General features: G+C 46.1%; 1 long non-coding RNA gene across 1 annotated transcript in view; it reads left to right on the forward strand.

The window, feature by feature from the left end:
• LOC138285395 (uncharacterized) overlaps positions 1-21,291 on the forward strand; it is a 716,556-nt gene that overhangs the window by 130,490 nt on the left and 564,775 nt on the right. The window lies entirely within an intron of this gene.

Here is a 21,291-nt window from a genome sequence, read left to right on the forward strand (position 1 = left end):
AGCGCTAGTTGCTTCTTTGTGCTAGTAAGCATTCCCTTATTCGATGTTAATGGTTTTGGTGTCATTTTGTTATAAATTGGTGTTGGATTTTTATTTTGTGTTGTGTTTTACTCATTAACTGTATTGTGATTTTTGTAAGCTTTACACATTTGTCTCCTAAGATAAGCCTTGTCGCTCGTTGCCAAGCTACCAAGTATTGAGCAGGGTTTACTTTATTGAGACCTAACTGGACCTAAGTGGAGGTTAGTGGCCTATTGCTAAGTGTAGGTACTTAATTGCCCTTACCAATAATCCGTTTTCCAAGACCCCCCACACACAGAACACCTCACCCCAAAGGCAGTGATTTTCACGGAAAACAAAACAAACTCTGCAGATAACTTGCCAATATATCTTAACATGGAGAGAATTAAGATATTAAACAACCTGCCTGCCTTTTTTTTTGTAGTCTAAAGAATGATTTTCTGCAAATGTAGTGTTGATGGATAGTGGTAAGCAAGCCAAATAGCCACCATTATAGCAGTAATTAGGCCATGAGTACCACCACACGATCCTCAAGGGCAGATGTATATCAGATTTTCAGTGTAGAAGGTTATTATTTAAATGACTTCAGTGGAGATCCATTTTCTGTAATGTCTTTGCTGATTATTAATTGTGTCAAACCTTTGAAGGGCGGCACTGAGTTGTACTAGAGCAATAATAGAGAATGAAAAAGCAATGTGGAGAATGAGGAACAGGAGGAAGGATGACGAACTCCCTGCTTAACGTCTGTCCCTTTACACCATGCATCCTGCACTAAAGCCTGATTCCCCGGCTAAATGCAAGTGTATTGCACTTTGTGACGTATTGTTTCTTCTGTATTCATTCATTTGCATTGTTTCATTTGGTTATATGGATACTCAGATTGTACCACGGTCACAAGGACGCATAAGAGCATATAATTTAACAATCAGTAGAACAGATATCAACAGAGAATCCACAACTAACATACAATCCAAAAGGGTAGTTTGAACAAGATGGCAAAAAGTGTTGAACCAAGGTGCAGGGCTGCACTGGGAAGGACAAATAGAGCACACACTGCCCTATAGGCTGCCCATACAACCAAGAATGGTGACTATGTAAAAGCCTTCTGAATGTGTGCCAGTGCCACCACAGTATACCAGACCAAGTCAGGACATTTCAATGGAGCCAGTATGCAGCTCAGGTATTCCTCAAATATACTGCTTGAATAAAAATTCGGCAGATTCCCAGCCAATGTTAGAAATGTTAGAAATGAATGAGTGGGGATAATATTACCCCCACCATGCCCAATTTAGAGGGAGGGGTGTCCCTCTCCCTACCCAGGGGGGTACATTTGTAAATAAACTAAAGATTGCCAGGGCAGCTGACAGCAAATTATCTGACCCACAGCATTTTTTGGCTAAAGAGTTCAGGACAGATCACAGCTGGCCCAGCAACATGTTGCAGTTGCCAACAAGGTCCTGGTCCAGTTGTCAGATGCCTCCATCACCCTCTAAAAATGAAGGCAAAGGCATATGTGACAGCTACCCCAGCATCTGTAACTGTAAACATGGAACTGGCAGGCTGTCACTGTCACTAAACAAATGTAATTGCTGATATTTTAGATTAGATATTGTGATATTTAAATATTTGATGTTGGTGAAGTGAATGGCAGAGTTGGAGGTAAGGCGATTTTATATGCATATAGGACTATGTCAGTGACCACACTAACATTCTGAACTGAAACAAATCACAGAAATTCAACAGTTATAGTTAGCAGAGCTATCTATAACTTGCACCCCTGCCATGCACTGCTTATGATCTCACATATTACATCACTCATGACATGTTCATATTATTCTGAGCTATTTCTACTTATTTTCAGGCCTCTAATGCCATACTTGTTTATAGAGTCATGTGTATAAAAGAAGCTTTTTGATGTAATCAATGATATCATTTGTGATGTCATTGAAGATGTAAGTTGAGTCATCATCAGTGGTCATAAATTATATAATAGAAAATATCATGAGCAATGTAATATGTGTGGTCAAAAGCAATGCATGGCATGGGTGCAAGTTATGTTAGCTCTGCTGACTAAAACTCATGAATTTTTCTGTTTTGCTTTAGTTGAAAACTTTAATATTGTCACTGACATATTCACCCAACTATAATGTAATTTTAACCTTAGTTTTTTTCAGTGATTTTCTAAGTTTTTTTTAACAGAAAAAACAGATCTTTTTATCTGACCTATCACGTCACTTTTTTTCAGTGAATTTCTAAGTTTTTTTTTAATGTTAAGTAGTATTTTATTACCAAACATAAAGCCACAGAGCCTATGGAAACCCCCCCCATAGACATCCAAACCCTCACAGCGCAAGTTGTAACAGGTGGTTAGCAACAGGGCCAGGTCTATGGTCAGCTCTGCGGCCAACCCACCTCGAGTTAGCCGGTTGCATACTACTAATGTAGAATTGTAGAGAAAACACACTGTCCATCAGCCTGGAAAATGGTGTGAACACTGTTACATGTTATTAAACCTGGAAGGGGCAAGGCCCAATGGGTAGGTGATTTGGTGCTTAATTTGATAAAGGGGAGGGAGGCCGCACAGCCTCCTTTCTCCGAGCATATTCCTGCCCCAGAGACCAGATCCCCCGGGTCCTACATTTAACACAGGTGGGAACACTGATACTGAATATAAGTGGCTGCACTTAATGCCCCCCAGGGCACCTACCTTGCACAACATTAGGAACTCTAATTCAGAAATGTTTCAAAACCTTTTGCTTTTCCTATATATTTGGCAAAATGCACTTCACCGTGCAATTTCGCACTCACACTCCACCCCTTCTCTCTCTCTGTCTTGCTCTCTCTATTACTTTCACCTTCACTCCATCTTGCTGTCTCATTCTCTCACACACTTTCTTTCTAAAGCCTACTTTGAAAGGCATGGATTACTCACAAGTAAGTTGACTTCATAACGCAAGGGATGAGCAGGCATGATTCACCTGTGACTAAAATACATAGTGAAAAATCCACTGTCTCTAGCATCAGAGCCCCTGGGTGCATCCTCTCTTATCCATGACTAGATATTATGGAGTAGCAATTTTTTACATGCTTAATAATGCCGCTTCCGGGCACTCCAGTCTTTTTGCTATGAAGATGAGATTGGATACTGGATGCCGTTATCAAAGTATGCAAATTAATATTTTTTTACCGTAGCTTGACCTGACCGATTTAGGCAGTATGCAGTTCTCCCATGTTTGATTGAGATAGTATTTGCATCAGGAGGTGGATGTACTGACGGCTTTCACAGTTCTTGCAGATACAGGTTTAGCAAAATATGAAGAAAGTCTAATAGCAAAGATTAAATATACCAGTCGACTTATGTTCCATCATTTACAGAAGCCCATTTCTTTTGTGGATTTGTTGTTTAAGGAATCTTGTGAAGTTTCCATTTCAGAGATGGAAAATGAAAACTAGACCTTTTTTATCTTTTCCTTATTTTTGTCATCAAAGAAATGAGCACATTTCTCATTATTCTCAATGAAGTAAAAAAAATTACGAGCCAATGGATCGTTCATCATTTTATCAAATGGTAGAAACTTTTCCTAGATCATTTTTTCCTGTTGATCTCCATCGCGAGGACTGTTGGTTTGGCTTCAAAAATATTTTGTCATAAATCTTATGTTAATAGGAAGAAATTCTTGATTATATTACGAGGATTGTGTTGCAAATTCTTTCAGTCTCTCTAAAAGATTTTGCAACCTCTAGTAGTTCTCTTGGGAACCTTAATGCTCGGTAGTATGAAAGGTACAACAAAATGTTCAGATAAGACTACCAGTGTAGGGGTCTGTTTTCTAATGATGCCTATTATGGAAATTAGAGAGTCAAGTATTGAACCCTTCTTACAAGTGTGGGACGAGCCATATTGTTCAAGGACATTGACAAGAAAAAAGAGAGACAGCTGTGTCATTGCTTTTCTCACTTGCACCCCTCAAATACAAGGTAAAGTTTCATAAGAAGGAGTTGTGTGCAACTCAGCCATGTTTAACACACAATAACTCAAGTAAATGCCGCTGCTGCGAACCTTTGAATAAAAGGATAATAAACTTTATTATCCCTTTCTTTTGAAGGAGCGGGCGACAGGGGTGATGAGCAGCACTCACCCTCAGAGCGCATGTATGTTTGGCTGGCCGTCTCGGGCCGGCCAAACATACATGCGCAGTAGGCAGTCTCCAGCTGGGCTGGAGAGAGCCTGCACAGGCTCACAGTCTGCCTGGGAGCGCCATGAGTGGGTGCTACTAGCCAATCCTGATGCTGCTTTGAGCAGCGTCTGGATTGGCCGTAGGGCAGACTGGGAGCCTGTGTCTGCAGCAGGACAGGAGAGGAGCGGCGCGGGCGCAACGAGGAACAAGGAGTTTTATTTTTTTTATCTATTTAAATGTTTATTTACCCCCCCCCCTTTGCGCCGACCCCTGCTCCTTCCAAGCCCCGTGAGCCGTTCCTGTAGGTTCCTCTGGAAACCCTGTCAGTTGCTCTTGTGCATTGTGTTTGAGTCTTAAATATGTGTATTGATCAAGAGGGGACGGGTTATGGTTCTCAAATGATTTAAATAGACCAAGTTTATTGAGATCCACACATTCTAGCATAACATAATCTAGCCAGTTTTGTATGTAGAGGGTGCTCTGTAGTCAAGGCTAATGTTGGGTTTTGAACTAAGGAAATCACAGATGAGTACAGAAGGGGGAAGCCAACCTTACGGTTACGTTTTTCTATGTCCAGCATATGGGTGCAATAGTCTTGACCCCTCTCCTGTCTCTGAATATACCTTTGGGTAAAAGTATTCATAATGGAGTGCCCTCTGTTTGATCTTATTCGGGTATCAGATATGGCAATTTCATGTTCAGGTGGTACCAGTGTCCACAAAAGTGGTATTGAGCTACTAAATAGTATAGCACTATAACAGGGACTTTGATCCTACCTTTTTCATACAGCAAAGTGTTTGCACCACCTAATTTGGGGTTGTTTTCTGGCCCAGAAAAGTCTGATTAGTTCACTTCACTGTGTGGCAAAGAGTATTTTTGTGTGTGGAATGGATAAATTGGTAAATAAGTGGGAACCCCTGGAAAAGTACCACCATTTTGATTATGGTGACTCTGCTGACCAGGGACAAAGGCAGCTTGATCAAGACCACCAGATCAGTATGGTGTTGTGTTCCCTGTGAAGTGTGATACACAGATATTTACCTGAATGAGTTACCAAATGTAGCGGATAGCCTAGTGTGGTCTGTTCTTTACACTCTGTGAGAGAAAATTAGATAGCTCCCTAATGAACAACAGTATGTTGTCTGCATATATTGATGGTAGCAAGAGGCAAGTTTGGAAATATAACCCCCTGTGTAAGTGTTTCTCTTGTAGTTGCCTAGTTAGAGGTTCTATGGCTAAAATGAAGAGTAGCAGGGTTAGTGGGCAATCCTGTCTGGTGCCTCTATTGATAACAAGCCGAATGTGTCACCCTCTTGGTGCACATCTGGGCCACAGAATGTGAGTATAGTAGTTATATCAATTTAATTAATTTATTAGGTATGAGCACCCTGGTAAGTTTCTCCTTCAGAAGAGGCTATTTAATGGAGTAACATGTCTTTTCTTTGTCTCATAATTACAGCTGATTTTAAGTCTTAAACTTGTGTTGTAGTGTGACAAACTGTATTGAACTGGAAAGATTAACTGATCCATCAATAGCCAGATCCGTAATGCAAAGATCTTTGGCAATATTTTGTTATCGAAATTTAAAAGAGATAAGATATGAAGATGGATTCTAAGTAGCAGTGTAACCACTGACTTGTATTTAAATTAAAAAATTTGCCCTTATGTGTATCAGAATGCACCCCCCCAAAAGGCATTCTCGGTGAAAGGTGGGTTTCTTGTAGACAGGCTGTATCTATACTATAAGCGTCTAGAAAGGCTAGTATTTGTCTACTGTCTACTCTTGAGAAGGTGTTTAAGCCCTCTGATGTTCCAAGCTAGGAGCATTAGCAACTTACTAGTGAGTACCATATTAGGATGCATGTTGCTTTTGTACATATGGGACTCTGTGTTCTACTCTTCTGTCAAGTGGCAGTGGTTTAAACCTCATAACATAAAAATCACAGCACATTTAGCCACACCATCCCACCCAGACATCCCCCATCCACACTGAAAACCAGAGTCGGATTGGGAGGTCAGGCATCTGGCCGGTGACTGAGGCCCACTTTATTTTGGTTGCCAGGCCTATTTTTGGTCCCAATCTGACTCTGCTGAAAACCCCAACTTCCAGTGATATTCCCAGTATATCCGCCCCACCAAAGTAAAAGATAATACACACCAGGGGAGTGACAATACTACATGATGACCCAATATCAGAAAATGAAAAGAAAAGTTACTGTACTGGTGTGATTCAGACAGAGGGGATAGTACTCGATGATATACAACTGTAGAGAAACAGCTGTTGCTATTGTCTGCCTCGAACCAAAGTGAGATAGGACCTCCGCCCACCCAAACAGAGCAACACACCAATTGGTGCTAGGCAGCCAATCTAGGTCATGTGGCTATGTCTGGTAATTATCCCGGTCAGTCAGTTTCAGTCAGTCTTGCCGGAGAGGCTTGCTTTCGAGACGATTGAAAACTGTCCATTTGTGGCAGTGATTTTTTGCATTAAAATGTCTTTTGCAAAAAGATGCGCCATCTACAGTGTTGGAGAAGTTGTGATCAATCTTCAACCAGGCTGGGTACAGCATCACATATCTGACACCCCTTTCTCTTAGTGATTCTTATACCTCTTTGAATTTTCATCTCACTTCCTGGACTACCTGAGTGAAATCAGGATATAGGGACAATGTGGCATCCTGATGTTGTAGTGCAACTCATTCTCTTGCTAACCATAGACCCATGTTGCATTCCCAGAAATTGAGCAGTTTGGAAATGATAGGCCTCAGGGAAGAGGTTGCCCATTGGCAGGCGGGCCCAATAGATCTATGTGAACACTCTACCATACACATCTCTGTAAAACTGGATCTGTCAAAAACATCAGTCAATTGGCCTTCCACAAAGGTGTTGAGATTCTCAATGTTAGTCCATTCAGCCACTCCCATTATCCTAATATTGTTCAGACAGAATTACATCTTCAAGTCTCCATTCTTGACAATGATTGTGTACAGTAACATTTCTAGTTTATTTAGAGGGACCGTGTTTGAGGTGGTGTCATCTTCCTGGTCCGATATTCACCTTTTGGCACCATTGAGTCTCGCATTCTGTTTATCCAGGACTTCCATCAACCTATCTAGCCTAGTGGACATAGAATCAACCTTAGTATCTATGGAGTGCAGGCCAGCCTTGAGCTACAATAATACAGTGTTCTGCCTTTCTCTTGCACACTAGTGGAGTTTTCATGTGGAGCCAAAGCAGGGGTTGCATTTTGAGTCACATTTCATTGTTCAAAATAAAGTTTGCTTTTTTGGGGTCCTCTTACTCCATGGCAGACAATACTGTGCAGTGTCTTGCATTATAGATGCTGAAGACCCACTGCGTATATAAGACTAGTGATGCCCCAGGACCACCACTTGTGTACCCGAGTTAAAGGGCATTCTGCCTCCCTGTGAGGCTCCTGCAATTGGTGCTGGCTTTGGCCAGCAGCAATCCAAATCTCCTGTTGTAGAAAGCCCTGACCCAGGTCACAGAATGTGTATCAGGCTCTCACAAGTCACTAGTCCTGGGCGAGTATAAGGACTGCGGAGGCTGAGGGCATGGCTTGAAAGGAAAAACATTTTTTGTAGCTTTTGCAGTTCATTTGGTCCCAGCCCGTGAGTTTTCAGTGGGGGGACTACCACAGAACAGTGCGTCACAAAAGTTGGAGTTGCTTCCTTATATTCCCTCTGCCTGTCAATGTAAAAGCTTCCAGAATGCTTGCAGGAAAGTTGTTGGGGGTGAGTCTAACCAGGCCAAGAGCACATGTTATGTCTCTGGACTTGGTAAGGGGCTTGCAACCACAGCCTCACTGGCAGTCCCTGTCACCAGCTGGCCACCAAGGACGTTGCCGCCTGGCTGAGTACTTATAGCATGTATCTCTATTTTTATGGCTTCCGGCCCTGGTGCTTTTCTAACACCACTACGTAGGCATATCTGGTCTTGAGGACATGTAATTCCCCAGTCCAGTGCCACGATTGCTAGGTCAGGCATGGAGTTTCATTTTAGGAAGCCCTGTTGGTTGCCGAGCAGCCACTCACAGCTTCCTTTAGTGTTCTTAAAGGGATATCGCCATTCAGTGTACTTGCAATCCTAATGTACAGTTTATTAAACGAATATTGATGTTGCAGTCCTAGAAAACCCGGTTAGCCAGTCAATCAATCAATCAATCAAAAACAATTTGTAGAGCGCGCTACTCACCCGTGAGGGTCTCAAGGCGCTGGGGGGTGGAAATCAGGGAGGGGGCAGGGAGGGTCACTGATCGATCAAGCATGTCTTGAGGTTCTTTATGAAAACCAGGAGGTCTTTGGTTTTGTGAAGGTCGGTGGGGAGGGAGTTCCAAGTTTTGGGGCGAGGTAGGAGAAAGACCTGCCTCCTGTGGTGGTCCGTTGGATGCAGAAGTTAACTCTTTCGTTGAGGTAGGTTGGGCCGGTGTTGTGGAGGGATTTGTGTGCATGGATGAGGATCTTGAATGTGATTCTCTTGTCTATGGGGAACCAGTGAAGGGATTTGAGGTGTGGTGAGATTCGTTCATGGCAGGGGAGGCCCAGGACGAGGCGTGGGGCTGTGTTCTGGATTCTCTGGAGTTTGCATTTGAGTTTGAGTGTGGTGCCAGCGTAGAGGGCATTACCGTAGTCCAGTCTGCTGCTGATGAGTGCGTGGGTGACTGTCTTTCTGGTTTCTGGGGGAATCCATTTGAAGGATTTTTTTATAGTGTGGAGTGTGTGGAAGCAGGAGGAGGTTAGAGCATTGATTTGCTGTGTCATGGAGAGGGAGGGGTCAAGGATGATGCCGAGGTTGCGTGCGTGGTTTGCGGGGGTGGGTGCGGGCCTAGGGCGGTGGGCCACCAGGAGTCGTCCCATGTGGTTTTGTTGGGGCCGAAGATGATGATCTCAGTTTTGTTTGAGTTGAGCTTGAGGTGGTTAGTGGTCATCCAGTTGGCGGTGTCGAGGAGAGCGGCGTGTAGGTTGGTTTTGGCGGTGGTGGGGTTGTGGGTGAGGGAGAGGATGAGTTGGGTGTCATCTGCATAGGAGAGGATAGTGATTCCGTGTGCTCGGAGGATGTTGGCTAGGGGGATCATGTAGATGTTGAAGAGTATGGGGCTGAGGGAGGACCCTTGGGGGACTCCGCAGGTGATCCGCAGGTGATCTTGGTAGTGTTGGAGTGGAAGGGTGGAAGGAAGACTCTCTGGGTCCGGTCGGTGATGAAGGAGGTGAGCCAGTCTAAGGCTTTGTGGCGAATTCCTATGTTGTGGAGGCGTGTGTGGAGTGTGTGGAGGCAGACGGTGTCAAAGGCTGCAGAGAGGTCTAGGAGGATGAGTGCGACAGTCTCGCCTTTGTCGACTTTGGCCCTGATGTCGTCAGTGCATGCGATGAGGGCGGTTTCCGTGCTGTGGTTTTTGCAGAACCGGGATTGTGAGGGGTCAAGAGTGTTGTTTGCTTTGAGGAAGTGGGATAGGCGGGCGTTGACTAATTTCTTTGCAACCTTGGCGGGGAAAGGGAGGAGGGAGATGGAGCGGTAGTTGGAGAGGACCTCCGGGTCGGCTTTCTTTTTTTTTTAGGAGAGCGGTGATTTCCGCGTGCTTCCAGGGGTCTGGGTAGGTGGCGGAGTCGAAAGAGGAGTTGATTGTGTTGCAGAGTATGGGGGCGATGGTTGGGCTAGCTTTGTTGTAGATGCGATGTGGGCGGAGTCAGAGTGGGAACCGGAGTGGATGGAGTTCATGGTTTTTTCAGTTTCTTCATGTGTGGTGGGGGTCCAAGTGGAGAGTGTGGTGGGGGGTCATGAGTGGGGGTTGGGTTGGGTGAGTGAGGGGTGTGTGTGGTGGGTGTGTGTGGTATGAAGCTGCTGTGGATGTCCAGGATTTTGTGGAGGAAGTGGTTGGAAAGGGCGTCACATAGGGGCTGTGTGTGTGTGGGATCTATGTTGCTGGCTTTGGGTTTTGCAAGTTCATTGATGATGGTGAAGAGTTCTTTGCTGTTTTGAGAGTTGATGTCCAGGCGTGTCTTGTAGTGATCTCTTTTGGTGGTGCGTATGAGTTGGTGATGGGTGCGAATGGTGGTTTTGAGGGTTGAGAAGTTGGTTGTGGAAGGTTCTAGTCGCCATATTTTCTCAGCTTGGTGGCATTTGCGCTTGGTGTCTTGGAGTTCAGGGGTGAACCATGGGGCGTTCTTGATGTTGCAGGTGGCGATGTGTTTTCTGAGGGGGGCTAGAGTGTCTGCTCAGGTAGTGATCCATTTGGAGAGGTTGTGTGCTCCTGTGTTGGGGTTGTTGGCGTGTGTGGGGGGGTTGTGGGCCAGTTGGGAGTTTAGCCGGTCTGTGGGGATCTTGTCCCACATGCGGTAGGGTGTGGTGTGTTGATGGTAGTGTATGGGGGTTTTGTGAAGGAGAAGTGGACGCAGTGGTGGTCAGTCCAGAGGAGTTCGGTGGTGTGGGTGTAGGCTATGTGTTGGCTTGTGGTGAAAATTGTGTCTAGTGTGTGTCCTGCTGAGTGGGTGGGTGTGGTGACCAGTTGTTTGAGTCCGAGGTTGGTGAGGTTGTCTATGAGGGAGGAAGTGTTGTGGTCTTGTAGGTTTTCTAAGTGAAAGTTGAAATCACCGAGGATGATGTAGTCTGTGGAGGTGAGGGTGTGCGAGCTGATGCTGTCGGCGATGGTGTTGCAGAAGGCGGGCGTGGTCCTTGTGGTCTGTAGATTAGTGTACCTCTGAGGGTGGAGTTGTTGTTAATGTGGATGAGGAAGTGCATGTGTTCAGTGTTGTCGATAGTGTCTTGGGAGCTGGTGGTGACTTTGATGGTGTCTCTGTGTAGGATGGAGATGCCACCGCCTGGCCTGTTGAGGCGGTCTTTGTGTTGGAGTTTGTATCCCTCGGGGGTGGCTGTGGCTATGTCGGGTTCTGAGGAGGGGTTGGTCCAGGTTTCCGTGAGGAAGGCGATGTCAGGTGAGTGTGATGTGATGAGGTCCCAGAGTTCTATGGCATGTTTGTGAAGGGAGCGGATGTTGAGGAGTAGGCAGTTGAGGTGGTTGTTGTGGGTGGCGTTGGTGTGGTGCGTGAGGATGTTGTTGCGGGGTGTGTTCTGGTTGTGGGCCGGTGTGCTGAGGGGATGGTTGGTGGTGGCAGGGTGGGTGAGTCTTGAGTTGGGGGTGTAGTGTTTGTTGAAGGTGGGGTCGCTATGGTTGGTGTGTGGTGTGAGGGATGAGGAGCAGGAGAAATTACAGGTGTGGCAGGTGAATGGGCCATGAGTGTGTGTGGGGCTAGATGGGGTGCATGTGGGGCGGAGGCCTGGGTTGAGAGAGTGGAGGGTGAGGGGGGAGTAGGTGTGTCTGAGAATGCCAGGGGGACTGGCGCTGGGCGCGGTCTTGGCGCGGACGGGCGCAGACGGGCTTGCCTTAAGAGGAGGGGAGGGTGGGAGTGGCAGCTGGGAGGAGGGAGGGCTTGACGTATAAGAGGGCTGGGGGGTGGGGCCACAGGGGATGCAGCAGCGGGACAACAGGCAACAAGGAATGGTGAGGAGGAGGGGGGAGGCGGGAGAGGCCGCAGGGGGCGCAGTGGCGGGAATACAGGCAACAAGGAACGGTGAGGAGGAGGGGGGAGGCAGGAGGGGCCGCAGGGGATGCAGCGGCAGGAAAACAGGCAACAAGGAACAGTGAGGAGGAGGGGGGAGGTGGGAGGGGCCGCAGGGGACGCAGCGGCGGGGAAATCAAGGAGGAAAACAAAATGCGGAGTGGAGGTGGCGCGGATGGCGGAGCGGGGAGCGACCTGCCTGCATGCTAGTGGATGGCATGTAGATTTTGTGCAGGAAGGGTAATGTTTAAGAGACTTGATATTTTCTCTGGAAGCAAGCATTGAGGAAGGTACTTGAGACTCAATGTACCACCCCTTTCTGATTGATTTGTTTAGATTTATTTTGTTGTGTCTTTATTTAAAATCGGATCCACCAAGTCATCTATGTATAAGTGAAACATATCTAACATCCTTGTACTGTATATCACTCACCCTCTTGAAATGCTGTCCCTGACTATATAACCATTTTGTACTTGTTATTCCCTAATGACCAGATGAGGAGAATTTAGTTTACCTATCAGGCAAAGTCATGACAGTTGCTAAAATTGCTAATTATTTTGGCTCAATCAGGTTGTATTCAACATAGACCTTTGTTAAGTCATTTTAAAAACTCACTTCAAACATATTCCCTGACAGTTTGCAACATATGCTTATACTTTAAAATGTTACTTGAGATCAAACTTCTACTTTTTGCTACATTCCCGGCTTTATACAGAGTCCCCTGGAAGTGATGATACATAAATTTCCTTCACTGCGTCTGCACAAAATTACCAGCATCAGTTAAATTTTGAAAGCAACTAAGGCTCACCTCTTCCTCAATGTAGATCTAAATGACGACCCTGTCTTTTTGCTTTCACCTCAGAACATTTTCTACATAAGGAGTCTCCTTACGGGGTGGCTCTCCATCCATACCCCAGTTGTACCCACACTTTGTAGCATCCCTGTGCACTTTATAAATAGCCTAAAAAATAGACTAACATAAGTAATGATGGCAGATGTATTTTCCAGAGGTTTTGAAGTGAACCAAGCTATATAAATTGCATTGCTACCTCCTAATCATAACAAGTATTAAAACATATAGGATCTATTTACTGTAGTCTACAAATAAATGTTCAGCTGCAATATGCAAGAAACAGAAGATGGCTGTTACTCCGATGAAGCATGAGCTAATCATCTACTTAAATCCCAAGTCTGGAGCCCTAAAGGAATCACAAAAGGCTAGGACAGAGAGAATTGTAGAATGTGCGCCCTCAGAGTCTAACACATAATAATCTGAATCGTTTGGATTGACATGGTGAGTGTTTCATGCACCAAGGCCACTGGCAGGAGATTTTTAAAAATTCTGTACCTCATACGTCCATTGACGTTTACAAATCTTGACTAACATTCACTTTTTAAACATATTGAGCTAATAAATAATCTTCACTGAAATCCAGTTCTAAAAATGCGAATTATATTAGCCAGAGACTCGTGTTCATAGTGGCTTATGCTTGAAAGTATATTAAGCATAAACTCTTCAAATGTGCTGTGATATTTTAGAAATGACGCACAGAAGCGCGCCGCTAAGCTTTGTACAAATCTGACACTCATTGTAATTGTTCTAAAGGACAATTCGGTGTCAGTTTTGCATACCTGTGTCCTCAGCACCTTTGTCCGATGACAGGTGGAGAAACCCACTCCGTAAAAACATGCATTCAGTCATCAGAGCTCAAGGACACCAGCGCGGTTGTGTAGGTTTTTTTCAGCTGTGTATGTCTATTTTAATTAGATTTGCTTGTCATAGTTTACGTTTGTGCGTGATGTATTCTGTCACAGCATTTTTAAATCAACGCTGACGGTCGTTAGCGATTCTTTGCACCGCAGTCACTTCTAGTAGATCCATTCTATGAAGAACAAAAAAACAATTCTAAAACTGGGATTGAATCCCTGCTTCTTTCCCACTTGCAAAATTTAAGAAAGGAAATTACCTTGTATAGGAGCACAGGAGAAATGGCTTTAACTCTGCCATTTCTCTCAAACAGATTATTCTGCCAGTTTTATGAAGCAGTACACTGATGTTATAGTTATACAACTGATCAATAATTCTGTTCTCGAATGTTTCAATTATGAAATTGCTCAGAAAGACATATTTATGCTAAGAGTGTATCACTTTTCTAACTGACTACATATCCATTTATTTGATAACTTCGAAATTATAGTTTATTTACTAAGGATAAGAATAAAAATTATAGTCAAAGGTTTTGTCGTTTCTACTCTTCAAGACCGGCACTCTTTCAAGGTGTGCTGTGCAGCTGTTTCTGTGTACAGCTGCCCACTATGCCTGTGCTTCCGTTACTTAATAAAACATTAGCTATTGACCTGCTCTGAGTGCTAGGGCTTTTTGCTTGCATAGACCAATGGTGCATGCCGCTTCAAATAATACAACTCCAGTAGCATTCCTTTATAGCGTTACTCATGCAGCTGGCTGAACAACTTTCTCAGTCATCTACGGTTCAGGGAAATTAAGACAATACAGAACCTTCTCCAGTAAAGTCAAGAGGCGTGGCCCAGCCCAGCCTCCTCCAAGCTCTCATGAGCTAGGACTGGTCCGGGTGCACCCCATGCCATGGGAAGAAGAAGTTGCTGTTATGCCTTCCTGGTCGGCCAACAGTGCTGCGAGACGAAGAAGATGCTTTTTTTGTGCCCCCGGTGCAGGTCGTCCCAGGGCCCTGACTCCTTCAGGGACCCGTGCAGGCTGGGACTGGTAGTCCCTCCCAGTGATGGCTGTCAAGTGTGCCCTGTGTCATGGGAGGAAGAAGGCTCTTTTATGTGCTCCTGGTACAGGTCGTCCCGGGCCCGTCTCCATTAGGGGACAGTGCAGGTTTTGTCTGGTGGTCCCTCCAAGTGATGGCCCTCAAGCACGTCCCATGCTGTGGAAGGAAGGAGGTACTTTTATGCACTCCTGGTGCAGGTCTCCCCAGGGTCCTTCATCCTTCAGGGACCAATGCAGACTGCGACTGGTATTCTCTCCAAGGTTATACACCAGTCACCCAAATACATAAATTGAGGATTGTTTGATTGCAGTGCAGTTGAGCATTGTAACAATGTTTGCCAGCACAGTAGAGCGGGTAAAGCACACTAAAGGAGAGGTAGCCTTAATTCTACTCTGTATGTCTGTTGAAAGCGCACTCCTCTTTTGCCAGGCAGTGGCCCCCTTTAGTGTGCATGCAATCCCAAACTGCACTAAGCATGCATTAAGCCTCATAGATTACCTTTGTGCTCTAACTCAGGGACCTGAAAGACAGAATGCATCTGTCAGCTTGGATTGCTCTAAAGCACTGCAATATCTAAGGCCTCATTTAGATCTTGGAAGCAGGTAACATCGCAATAAATTGGTGGTGCTCCCACCAGCTAAAGTTGTCACTTCCACTCCCAATTTAGAGGTGGAGGAACAGCATGGTTTTTAATGGCAGAGCCTCAGCTGGCTCCACCGTGGTAAACCCTTGACTTGACATCCCATCATCCACTGGGCCATCAGATCACAGTGAGGTTTGCCCAAAAATATTTGTGGCAGGGCAATCACTTTTTTTCACTGCCTGTGTCAGACCTGGCCAAGGAAAATTCTCAGTTGACTGACATTGTGTGTTAGCGAGTGATACACACTATGGGGGGTTATTCTAACTTTGGAGGAGGTGTTAATCCGTCCCAAAAGTGACGGAAAAGTGACAGATTTACCACCAGCCGTATTACGAGTCCATTATATCCTATGGAACTCGTAATACGGCTGGTGGTATATCCGTCACTTTACCGTCACTTTTGGGACGGATTAACACTCCTCCAAAGTTAGAATAACCCCCTATATCTTTGAGAGTGTGTATTACTAAAACAAAAACCTATGACAGCGAAAAAAATGACACTCATTCGTCATACTTCTCTGTTTACACAGAATGCGCTGAATGCAGTGTCACCCCCAACAGGCATGCAGGGATCTAATAATATGGATAGCAGCCCTCCAACAGGGAAGTAGAGATCAGAGCCTCTTTTAACCTGGTTTGTTGCACGCCGGGTCTAAATGATCCTGTAAATCTCAAATACAAAAGCAGTGTACCACAACCACGTTTTGCATAAAATGTACTTTTGTTGTTTGCCATTTAGGTCTGTATTATATGTATCACAAGTCACCAAGAGTTGTGCAATGTTTCCAATGCTGGCAGCAATTGCTGCATGCTGAAATGGGTTAAAATGGGATAAAATAATATATTAAATATGTAACCTGACTTAAATCTTCAGACAATACAGAAAAAAAATTAAGCAGGTAAAATTTATTTAATAGTCGTTGGTTATCGCCTTTCTCTGTAGTAGCTCCTTCAAAACCCACAGTTCGTTCTTGTATATCATGAATAATGCTTCCATCAAACTTGCTCTGCCGGTTGCTATTGATTGTTCCCATTCTAACTAAAAGTGACCCAAAATAATTTGTTTTTTCTCCACCTGTGCCGATATTTGTAGCAACATGAATTCAATTTAGGTTCTGGATAGGCACCAGCTGCCTTTTTGAATTAGATCAATCAAATACAGATTCTGGAATTGATTTCTAATCAGTGACTGCAATTCTCTCTGGGTAGGTATGTAACAACCATTCCCTAAAGAGTGGAAACAGATCCTATTTTGTATTCCCTTTTCATCCTTCTAACTTTTGTGTTTAATACTTTGTTAATAGTTTCATGCTTGCAAATGTTTTTGATTGTTCATACTTTGTAAAAAGCCTATTTTTTAATTACTAATCCTAACAAGATATGACTAGTGACTAATATCTAGTTACACGTTGAGGCTATGGCATGATTTGATGTCACTGAAATTCAGTGATACTCGGTATGTTTACTAGCTAGCGTGATGTTCCGTGCTTATTTCCCTGCTTCTAAGTATCTTCACGCTAATATACGTTGTTTGTATAAATGCATATGTCAAATGATAAGTCTGATTAATTGGTCGTCGTTTGTATACCTTGCTGGAGATTACACTAGAGGGAGTATAACAATTGGTTGTCACTACCGAATTCGAGCTTATCCATAATGTTGTCTGATCCGTGAAACACTGTGGGGCATATTTATTCTCTGTTTGCGCCGGATTTGCGTCGTTTTTTTTTACGCAAATCCGACGCAAAACTAACTCCATATTTATACTTTGGCGTTAGACCCGTCTAGCGCCAAAGATCTTGGAGTTTGCGTCATTTTTTAGCGTGGACACCTTCCTTGCGTTAATGATATGCAAGGTAGGCGTTCCCTTCTAAAAAATGACTCCGAGGCATGTGCGCCGTATTTACACTCCCGGGCAAAAATTACGCCTGGGAGTGGGCGGGTCAAAAAAAATGACGTCCAGCCGCTTTAGCGTCATTTTTTAATGCCTGGTCAGGGCAGGCGTTAAGTGACCTGTGGGCTCGGAAGGAGCCCAGAGGTGCCCTCCCATGCCCCCGGGACACCCCCTGCCACCCTTGCCCACCCCAGGAGGACGCCCAAGGATGGAGGGACCCATCCCAGGGAACTTAAGGTAAGTTCAGGTAAGTATATTTTTTTTTTCGGGTGGCATAGGGGGCCCTGATTTGTGCCCCCCTACATGCCACTATGCCCAATGACCATGCCCAGGGGACATAAGTCCCCTGAGCATGGCCATTGGGCAAGGGGGCATGACTCCTGTCTTTGCTAAGACAGGAGTCATTTAAATGGGGGTTGGGAGTAAAAAAAAATGGCGCAAATCGGGTTGAGGCGAAAATTTCGCCTCAGCCTGACTTGCCCCATTTTTTGACGCCCAAGCTCCATTTTCCCCTACGCCGGCGCTGCCTGGTGTAAGTCATTTTTTTATTACGCACACCAGGCAGTTGTGCGCCAAAAAGTATAAATACGGCCCTGTGGACCTTATTCTCAGCAGCCTCTTAATAGCAATGTGGATAGATGCATAGGTTTCCGGTGAGATTGGTATTGCAAGGAATGAGCTCATTTTGCATGTGGTGCTGCAGCGTATGCATTTATTGTTGTGTTTTCTGGGAGAAAATTCCCAGACATCTAGTGGTCCCTGGGGAAAGACCTAGCATTGGTACGAAAAGAGAATTCCAGTGTTAATCCTCATTATTACTCACAATCCTGCAATACTTTTGTGCCCAGAAATTCCCCAATGCAGAATTACCTCATTATTTAAAACAGGGTCCCTTTTATTTTCCAAAAGAGGCGTTTTTGTGCAACGTGCAGACTTTCATTAATTCACTGCTGTTTTAAAATTGGAAAAAGAACGAGACCGAACATTCAATTGAGAGCTAATAAAGTTGGATCATTAATTATAGAAAAGTATGCAGGTAATATGCTTAGTCCAGGGACCTCAATGCTAAATTTGAACGTGACATAAAAGTTTGCCATTTTATTAAAAAGGAGACTCTTATTGGGATTTATATATACCCGGGAAAGCTTAAAAGATAGAGTGACTTGAGACTCAAACACTTATTGAGCTGGCCTAATTGAGTGGACATTTGCCACCTAGCACTGTATTGCAGACCGGTCTGTTTGTAACACCTGTTGAAGAGATATAACTAACTCATTAATCAATTACATATTTATGTCCTGTAAAGTGTTGAATAATTGCCTAGATTACCTCTGACCCTGCTTTTAGCAGGTAGGTCGCTTCCTTGTCACCCACGCTACTGCCAGCTGCCTTTCCTCTTGTTGGAATCCTTTTTTTGGAACTCCCTGTGTTTTTTGCTCTTTTTCCCTGTAGTTGCTGCGTCCCCGCCCCCCCTCCCTCCTCGAGTCTCCTCCATTCTTGCCTACCCTGTGGTTTCCTGCCCGGAGCCTGGCTGCCCCGCCGCCCCTGCCCTTCCATTGGTCCATCCACCCCCTCCTCCCAGCTGCCACTGCCTCCCACCTCCCCTCTTATGCCGGCCGCAGCAGGGTGAGGGCAGCGACCTCTGACCCTGCTTTTAGCAGTTAGGTCGCTTCCTCGTCACCCACACTACTGCCAGCTGCCTTTCCTCTTGTTGGAATCCTTTTTTTGGAACTCCCTGTGTTTTTTGCTATTTTTCCCCATAACCGCTGCGTCCCCGCCCCCCTACCTCCTCGAGTCTCCTCCATTCTTGCCTCCCCTGTGGTTTCCCGCCCGGACCCCGGCTGCCTGTCCCCCTGCCCTTCCATTGGTCCATCCACCCCCTCCTCCCATCTGCCACTCCCTCCCACCTCCCCTCTAATGCCGGCCGCAGCGCGGACACGCCCGTCTGCGCCCGTCCGCGCCAAGACTGCGCCCAGCGCCAGACCCCCTGGCCAACACACCCCCACGCCACCATTACACTGCCGACGAACTCCACGCCCTCAATCCAGGACGCTCCTCTATCTGCTTCCAGTCCACACCAACGCGCACAAGAGGACCCTTCTCCAGCAAAGCCTGCAACTTCACCTGCAACCTAACCCCGAACACCATATCAAAACAACAGACAGCCGCCTAAGATGCATCCTGCTGAACACCCGCTCCGTCCACAAACATGCAATTGAACTCTGGGACTTACTGACCACACACTCGCCCAACATCGCATTCCTCACCGAAACCTGGATGAACCCTGCCTCGGAACCAGACATAGCCATACCAGAAAACTACAAGATCTCCAGAAGAGACCGCAGCAACAAGCCAGGAGGAGGAATCGCCATAGTCCACATAAACACCATAAGAGTCTCCACCAACTCCGACGACACCATCAAATCCGCCGAGCACCTCCACTTCACAATCCACATCAACGGCAACAACACACTCAGAGGAACACTGGTCTACAGACCCCCTGGCCCTAGACCACAGTTCTGCGACGACATCACCGACACCATCAGCTCCCAAGCCCTCGCCTCAACGGACTACATCCTCCTCGGCGACCTGAATTTCCACCTGCAGAATAACAATGATACCAACACCACCAACCTAATAGGTAACCTCGCCAACCTCAGCCTCAAGCAACTCGTCACTTCACCCACCCACTCCGCAGGCCACACACTCGATCCCATCCTCTCAGCCAGCAACCATGTCTCCTTCAGCCACACCACCGAACTCTGCTGGACAGACCACCGATGCATCCACTTCTCCTACCAGAAACCAGTCACTCACCACCACCGCACACAACCTCCCTGACGCACTCGGAGTAAAATACCAACGGATGAACTGAACTCCACCATCGCCCGGGCCCCCCCGGGACCCCGGACCCCACACAGCCGCCACCAACCTGCATCACTGGATAGAAGACTGCGCCAACACCCTCGCACCGCTCAAAAAACGCCCAAACACCCCCCACAGAATCAAGGCCAGCTGGTTCACCCCAGATCTACGGGAATCCAAACGGCTATGTCGCAGAATGGGAAAAACCTGGCACCGTGACCCTACCAACTCCAACCACATCGCCTTCAAGGATGCCCTACGCAAACATCACCAACTGATCCGCAACACCAAAAGGACCTACTTCAAAAACCGCATTGACACCAACGCTCACAACAGCAAAGATCTCTTCAGCATCATCAAAGAGCTCTCCAAACCCAGGGCCTGCTCCAACGAACCCCCGCCATCACAACTCACTCGCAACCCACTTGCATCGAAAGATAGAAGAAATCCACAACAGCTTCAACCCCCAGACCCACCAGCTAGCTACAAACACCTACGAACCCAATGCTCCAAGCAACACCCACTTCCTCCACACCTGGACCCCTGTCAACATAGAAGACACCGCCAACGCCATAGCCTCCGTCCACTCCAGATCACCAGCGGACCCCTGCCCACACCATATCTTCAACAAAGCTAACACCATCATCGCTCCCCATCTCTGCAACACCATCAACAGCTCCTTCGAGTCAGCCACCTTCCCAGAGAGATGGAAGCATGTAGAAATCAACACCCTGCTAAAGAAACCAAAGGAAGACCCTGACGACCGCAAGAACTACCGACCGATCTCCCTCCTCCCCTTCCCAGCCAAGGTCATAGAAAAAATCGTGAACAATCAACTATCCTGATTCTTGGAAGACAGCAAGGCACGCAACACCTCCCGATCTGGATTCCGCAAAAACCACAGCACTGAGACCACACTCATTGCTGCCACAGACGACATCAGGACCCAGCTGGATGGAATCAAGCCACCTCAATTTAAACACAGACAAGACAGAAATACTAATCTTTGGCACCAACCCCTCAGCTTGGAACGACTCCTGGTGGCCCACCTCCCTAGGATCCGCACCCTCTCCCACCACCCACGCACGCAACCTGTGCTTCATCTTGGATTCCACACTCAGCATGACTCAGCAGGTCAATGCCATCTCCTCTTCCTGCTACAACACCCTCCGCTTGCTCCGCAAAATCTTCAAGTGGATTCCCGTCAAAACCAGGAAAACCGTCACCCACACCTTGATCAGCAGCCGATTGGACTACGGAAATGCCCTATATGCAGGAATAATAAACACACTCCAAACAAAGCTGCAAAGAATCCAGAACGCGTCCGCCCGCCTTATTCTAGACGTCCCATGCCGCGACCACAT

Source organism: Pleurodeles waltl, chromosome 3_1 (genome assembly GCF_031143425.1).
Source record: "Pleurodeles waltl isolate 20211129_DDA chromosome 3_1, aPleWal1.hap1.20221129, whole genome shotgun sequence".
Lineage (NCBI taxonomy): Eukaryota > Metazoa > Chordata > Amphibia > Caudata > Salamandridae > Pleurodeles > Pleurodeles waltl.